The following is a 6,837-nucleotide window of genomic DNA, read 5'->3' as shown; positions in this document are numbered from 1 at the left end:
GCAAGGACTCCAGGTATTTGTACTCCTATAGTTACCAGTCATTGGATACAGGCTGCCTCCAGGGAAGTGGTGTAACCTTGGGCAAAGCGGCTTCTTTCTGCAGAGGTACAAGACTCAGCTGTCTCAGCAGCTGGAGAGACCAGCCCCCAACCCTGAAGGGCAATCTGGCCATGCACCTCAGTATCCACCACAGACAGAAAATCAGGCAATGTATCAAGAAGAGACATTACTAAGAGGGTTAAGATATTAATAGAGGTGAAATGCTCTTTTGACAGAAGATACAGCATGTACAACACACCAGTCTATGGAAAAGCATGTAGGTGACCTGCTGCCGTTGAATGTTTCAAACTTGTTGTCTTTAAGGGGCTCTTTATATATTACAGATTTTAATTGTTTAATTGCAAATATATTTTTTTCAACCTGTTGTTTGTATTTTTATCATATAAAAGTTTGGCTTTATATATGGTTAAATGTGTCAGTATTTTTCCCTTGTGGCTTGTGATTTTTGTGCATTGGTTGAAAAGCAAGCATTATAAGAATATTCTCCAGTATATTCTTAAGTGATATATTCCTACTCACGACATAGGCCCAACTCCATAGTGAAGGCCAAGACAGCTATTAGAGTCCCCTCTCTGTTGTTACCTGATCTAAGAGACCCTTGCCTTCCCCCAGAGAACCTAAATCTTGGAACGATTCCTCCTTCAGGCACTCCACTGTCCTGTCTACAGAAGGTATGCGTTCCACCTAGCAGGACCTTCGCATGCAGCTGCCTCCTTTGGGTTGTGTGGATCGACTCTCCACCTGTATTCCAGTTCCTTCCTCTAGCTGGAATGGTTAGAAAACAAACCATTTCAAGCCCCAGAATATCAGAGTTCTGCATGCTGATTGGGTTCTGCCATTTAGATGTTCAGGAGATGTAAAAGGGGAGTGAGGGGGATGCTAGCAAGTGGGACCACGGAGATGTGAGTTTTCTGGAGAACTGCTTTGTAGGGCTCCTTCACTCACTGGTGGTAAGGGCTGCTAGCTTGGCTTCCTGATCCCTGGGTGGTCTTAGCCACAGCTTCCCTGTGTTCCGAGGCAGCAGAAACAACAGTGGTCACTGCAGCAGTGGTAAATTCTTAATTCCAGCAGGCCCTAGTGGTGGCCTCAGAGGTTCTAGTTCCCTCAGTTGGACAGTAAGAATCATCTGGTAGTCATTTCTGGCAGCCTTGAGTAGAACCCAGAGCTGCACCCCTTTCCAGTGGTTTTTTAAGCATCCAATTTCCTATATTAAATCCTCTCTTACATAAAATATTTACATGGTTTCTATTTACCACACTGAAACTTTGCTGATATGATATCCAAATAAGAAGAGTGGCTGAGTGCGGTGGCTCACAGCTGTAATCCCAGCACTTTGGGAGGCCAAGGCAGGCAGATCACTTGAGGTCAGGAGTTCAAGACCAGCCTGGCCAACATGGCAAAACCCTGAATCTACTAAAAATACAAAAATTAGCCAGGCATGGTAGCACGGGTCTGTAATTCCAGCTACTTGGGAGGCTGAGGCATGAGAATTGCTTGAACCCAGGAGGCAGAGGTTGCAATGAACCGAGATCACGCCACTGCACTTACTCCAGCCTGGGTGACAGAATAAGACTCTATCTCTAAAAAATAATAAAAAAATAAATAAATAAGAACACAAACACCACCACTAGTAATAATAATAATAAATGCAACACTAATAGTAGCTAACATTTGTTGAATACTTGCTCCATTCCAGGCACTGTTCTATATATTTGCATGTATGAACTCATTTAATCCTTGCAACAACATTGCAAGTTAGGTACTATTAGTAACCCCATATACAGATGAGGAAACAGAAACAGAAAGATTTTCCATGGTCACACACCTGGCAGTCGCAGAAGTGGATTAAACCCAGGCGATTCTGACATAAATACCATAAGAATAACAATGGCCAGGAAGGTGTCTTTCTTACATGTCTTCTACGTTTCTCCCACTAGACTCAGGACCCCCTAGCCCCTCATCACTTTAACATTATAAAAGTGCTTTATTAAGTACTCATACAGAACCAATATAGGTGGGGTGCGGTGTCTCACACCTGTAATATCAGCACTCTGAGAGGCTGAGGCCGGAAGATCCCTTCAGCCCAGGAGTTTGAGACCAGCCTGGGCAACATGACAAAACCCTGTCTTTACAGAAAGTGCAAAAATTAGCCGGGCGTGGTGGCATATGCCTGTAGTCCCAGCTACTTGGGGGTGCTAAGGTAGGAGGATCACCTGAGCCCAGGAGGTCGAGGCTGCAGTGAGCCATGATTGTGCCATTGTACTCCAGCCTGAGTGACAGAGGGAGACCCTGTCTCAAAAACAAAACAAAACAAAACAAAAAATATCTGATTAGAGAAAATGCAATCTTATTTATTATGACTGATATCCAATCTCTTCTCAGAATCTACATTGCAAAACCAGCTCGGCAAGCTCTAGACAATGCCTTCCCTAAATTAGATCTAAATTGGTGACAGAAAACTGTACCTATTGATATAAGGAAGAAATCATCAGGCTTTTATGTGCTCCAGAGAGCTCCAGAAAGACAGGTCAGATCTGGGCTTAACCTTGGGGCTGAAATTCATTTGGGGGTAATTCTGGAACAGTCATCTCCAGTAAGAAATGTTTCCTTCTCTTACCCCTGAGTCATCAGCGCAGGTCTTCCGGGGTGAAGTGAAGATGATGTTGGCTATTCTAACTGCTTTATTGATCATGAATGTGCCTGGATAAAGCAGGACTTTGGCTCTGGATGCGCAGGGCTCTGGAGAAACTTGACAAGGCCTGTTAGAGAAGATTGGCAACAGGTCACAGGGAAGAGCTTGGGTTCTGGCTTAGATTTTAGGTCCCGGTGGGAGGCCCCAGGGGCAGGAAACAACATGTGGACTTAGAGGTGTGTCGGGTAGACAGGTGCTAGATTGGGGTTTAAGGTGGGGCCTTATCTACCAGATGGTTATTAGGATTGGGGTGGGGGTTCTAGAACAGTGGTCCCCAACCTTTTTGGCACTAGGGACTGGTTTTATGGAAGATCATTTTTCCATGGACCGGGGATTAGGGGACAGTTTTGGGTTGAAACTGTTCTACCTTAGATCATCAGGCATTAGATTCTCACAAGGAGCACACAACCTTGCATGCACACTTCACAATAGTGTTTGCGCTCCTTTGAGAATCTGATGCCACCACTGATGTGGGAGGAGGTGGAACTCAAGTGGTAATGCTCACCACTGCTCACTTCCTGCTGTGTGGCTCAGCTCCTAACAGGCCACGGACTGGTACTGGCCCATGGCCTGGGGTTTGGGAAAACCCCTGTTCTAGAGGAATCTGTGGCTGAGGTGACTAGATACTAAAGACTCCAGAGCCCAAGATATTCTATGTCTCACTCCTTCCCTACTAAAGTCAAAACGGATCCCAGAATATCCAGAAGGGCTGAGTCTGAGTAGGAGGGTGAAAGTTGCCAGGTGGTTCCAGTTTTCAAGGCCAGTGGGCATTTGGTCACTGGGTCAGGCCTCACTTATACTGCATGCCCACTTGGACACTGGAAAGTTGGTCTTTCCCCATGTGCCCTGTGGTCATGGCTTGAAGACAAATCCCTTCCCCAAAGAGCAGAGCAGAGCAGAGCAGAGCAACTTCCACTCTGGCTGATCACTCTCTGGCCTGTTTTTGGAATCTGACTCTACATCTCTTCCAACGGCACCTCGTCTGCCATCTCTCTGAGTCTTGTCAGTTCCTGCCCGGCCCTCGCTCCGGCTTGCAGGCAGCCTCCAGGGTCCTTCCAATCCACCTCCAAAATCTCCATCTGTCTCCCTCTCATTGCTTTTTCTTTTCTGATTATAAAAATAATGTGGCCAGGCACAGTGGCTGACACCTATAATCTCAACACTTCGGGAGGCTGAGGCGAGACGATCACTTTAGGAATTCAAGACCAGTCTGGGCCAAATAATGACACCCCGTCCTATAAAAATTTAAAACTTAGCCAGGAATGGTGGTGCACACCTTTAGTCGCTGCTACTTGGGAGGCTGAGGTGGGGGGACTGCTTGAGCCCAGGACTTCAAGGCTGTGGTGAACTATGGTAACACCATTGCACCGCAGCCTGGGCAACAGAGTGAGACCCTGTCTCTTAAAAAATAATAATAATATATGCTAATCAAAGGGAATGTAGAAAATATAGAAAAGCATGCTGGATTTGGGTTAGAGATAAAGGACTGGTCATGCACAATGAAATTCCATGCCCTCCTGAAACATCACTCAAGCCCAGCAGGGTAGTAGTGGGGCTTTGTTTTGAGAGACGTGACAATAACGAATCAATGCATGGCGTCTGACTTAGCAGGTCTGGAGACTGGGAGAAGCAGACCCCCAAGAAGTGACCTGATTTACCTTGTGGAACCCCCAAAGCTCAAGAATTTGTATCACCAGGGACATCTGGAATTGGGGATGCCAGTGGGGATAGAATGATGACAGCTGGTAGACAGTGGGTTTAAGGCTAGGCACGGTGGCTCACTCCTGTAATCCCACCACTTTTGGAGGCTGAGAGGGGAGGATCACTTGAGGTCAGGAGTTCGATACCAGCCTGGCCAACATGGTGAAACCCCATCTCTACTAAAAATACAAAAATTAGCCAGGCGTGGTGGTGCACGCCTGTAATTCCAGCTACTCAGGAGGCTGAGGCAGGAGAATCGCTTGAACCCAGGAGGCGGAGGCTGCGGTGAGCCAAGATCACACCACTGCACACCAGCCTGGGTGGCACAGTGAGACTGTCTCAAACACACATGCGTGCACACACACACACACACACACACACACACACACAGAGAGAGAGAGAAACAGAGAGAGAGAGAGAGAGAGAAAGTGGGTTTAAGACGTAGTTATCCCTTAGTGGCTTCCTGCTTCCTTAGCAGGCTACCGACCCTCCCACCCCCAAGAGGGCAGTCGCTGCCTGGTCAGTCTCTAGAGAAAGTGAAGCAGAACCTTTCTGGAGTGGGGGGAAATGAGAGGATTAGGTAAAAGTTTACATGCTCAATTTTGAGGTGTCTGTATCTTTTCTCCTACTTGGCTCCCCAGGGATCTGGAAGCCAAGCTTAAAACTTGGGTGAGAGATTGGACAGACATCGGAAATAAACAAGGCCAGCCATAAGGGCCACTGTACTTCCCAGTGCCTCCTCCTTTCAGCCAAATCGGCTCTGCTTTGTTCCTTCCATCTTTCCCTCTCTCCCTCCCTCTGTCTGTTTCTCTCTCTCTTTCTAGATGTAATTTATAGACCATCAAGTTCAACATTTTTAAGTGTGGTTTTCAGTGTCTGGAGTGGTTTTTGGTATATTCACAAGGTTGTACAACTGACACTGTCACCACTAATTCCAGAACATGTCATCACCCCAAAAAGACATCCTGTATCCATTAGCAGTCACTCCCCAATCCCTCCTTCCCACCTGAGACTCTGGCAACTTCTAATCTACTTTTACTATCTATGATTTGCTTATTCTGGATGTTTTCTAGAAATGGAATAATACAATATGTGGTCATTTATGTCTGGCTTCTTCACTGAGCATAATGTTTTCAAGGCTCATTAATGTTGTAACATATGTCAGTGCTTTATTTCTCGTTGTGGCTGAATATTCCATTGTATGGATAGACCACATTTAATTTATCCATTTATCAGTTGATATCCAATTGGGTTTTTTCTATTTTTTGGTGATTACTTGTTTTGTACGCTTGGTTTTAATGCAAGATTTGTTTTCAACAGTGATTTCTAGCTAAATAAAAGTCTGAATACTACTGGCTTAGAGAAACCTTTTCATTTTAGGATTTGAAGATGTTGGCTGTTGACTGCCTGAATCTCTTTTCATGAGGAATATGAATACACCCCTCTCTAAAATAGCATCGGACACCCTGGGGGACCTGACCCCATGTCCACATCCCATTCTGTGGCCCCTGACTCCTAGCCACACACAATGCACACCAGCCCCATGGAAATCTACACCTCTTGGCACTGTGCCACTGCTGGCGGGGTACCTTCTGACTAAAGTGCCTCTTCTCTCTTCTCTTCCTGTCCAGATCTGGCTATTTCACCAAGAAACTTTTGACCAGAAATCCAGGGCTCCTATTGTACACCCCTGCCTCTCTGCAAAACCAGAAGGAACTTCATGCCACATGGAGCCCTGCAGGTCCCACAGCTTGTCCCGGGTCCCTGGATCAGGAGGGAGGGCTGTTGAACGCGTAAACCCCAGGGGCATGGCAAAATCCTTTCCTTCTCCTTTTGCAGCAACAACAGCAAAAGACCCCCAGGCGCTCCAAAGGTCTGCTTTTTAGCGTTGCTATTTTGGTTCTATTGTTGTTCTCCCTCCTAAGGAGGTGGGGTAACTAACTGCATTCTGGGTCTGCTCGGAGTATGACATATCGTCCTGCACTAGGCCCTGGGCCGAGAAGCTGGGCTGCATTGGTTTCCTGGGTGAAAAGAAGTGCAATTCACAGGCATCTTTCAAAGTGGAGAAAGGGCTTGGGTATAGGCTGGAGCTGGACCAGTCTCTCCTGGCTCCCCTCAGCCAGGACTGCGGATGGTGCACCTAGTCCTGTTTGCCTGACAGAAAAATCGCTTGCCCAGAGAATGCAGAACCCATCCCACTGCTGGACCTCAAATCCAGCATGACTAAGCCACCTTAGTCATCTTTAAATGAATTCTACCCCTTTGCCTGTTTTGTTTTTCTGTTTTTTTGTTTTCCGTTTTCATTTTGTTTTCTCCACGTATAAACCCCACAGAAGAGAACACAAGGTGATGGATGAAAATGTTTGAGCAGTTACTACCCCCCA

This window comes from Macaca mulatta, chromosome 1, assembly GCF_049350105.2.
Source record: "Macaca mulatta isolate MMU2019108-1 chromosome 1, T2T-MMU8v2.0, whole genome shotgun sequence".
NCBI lineage: Eukaryota > Metazoa > Chordata > Mammalia > Primates > Cercopithecidae > Macaca > Macaca mulatta.
Note: the sequence above shows the minus strand (reverse complement) of the source record.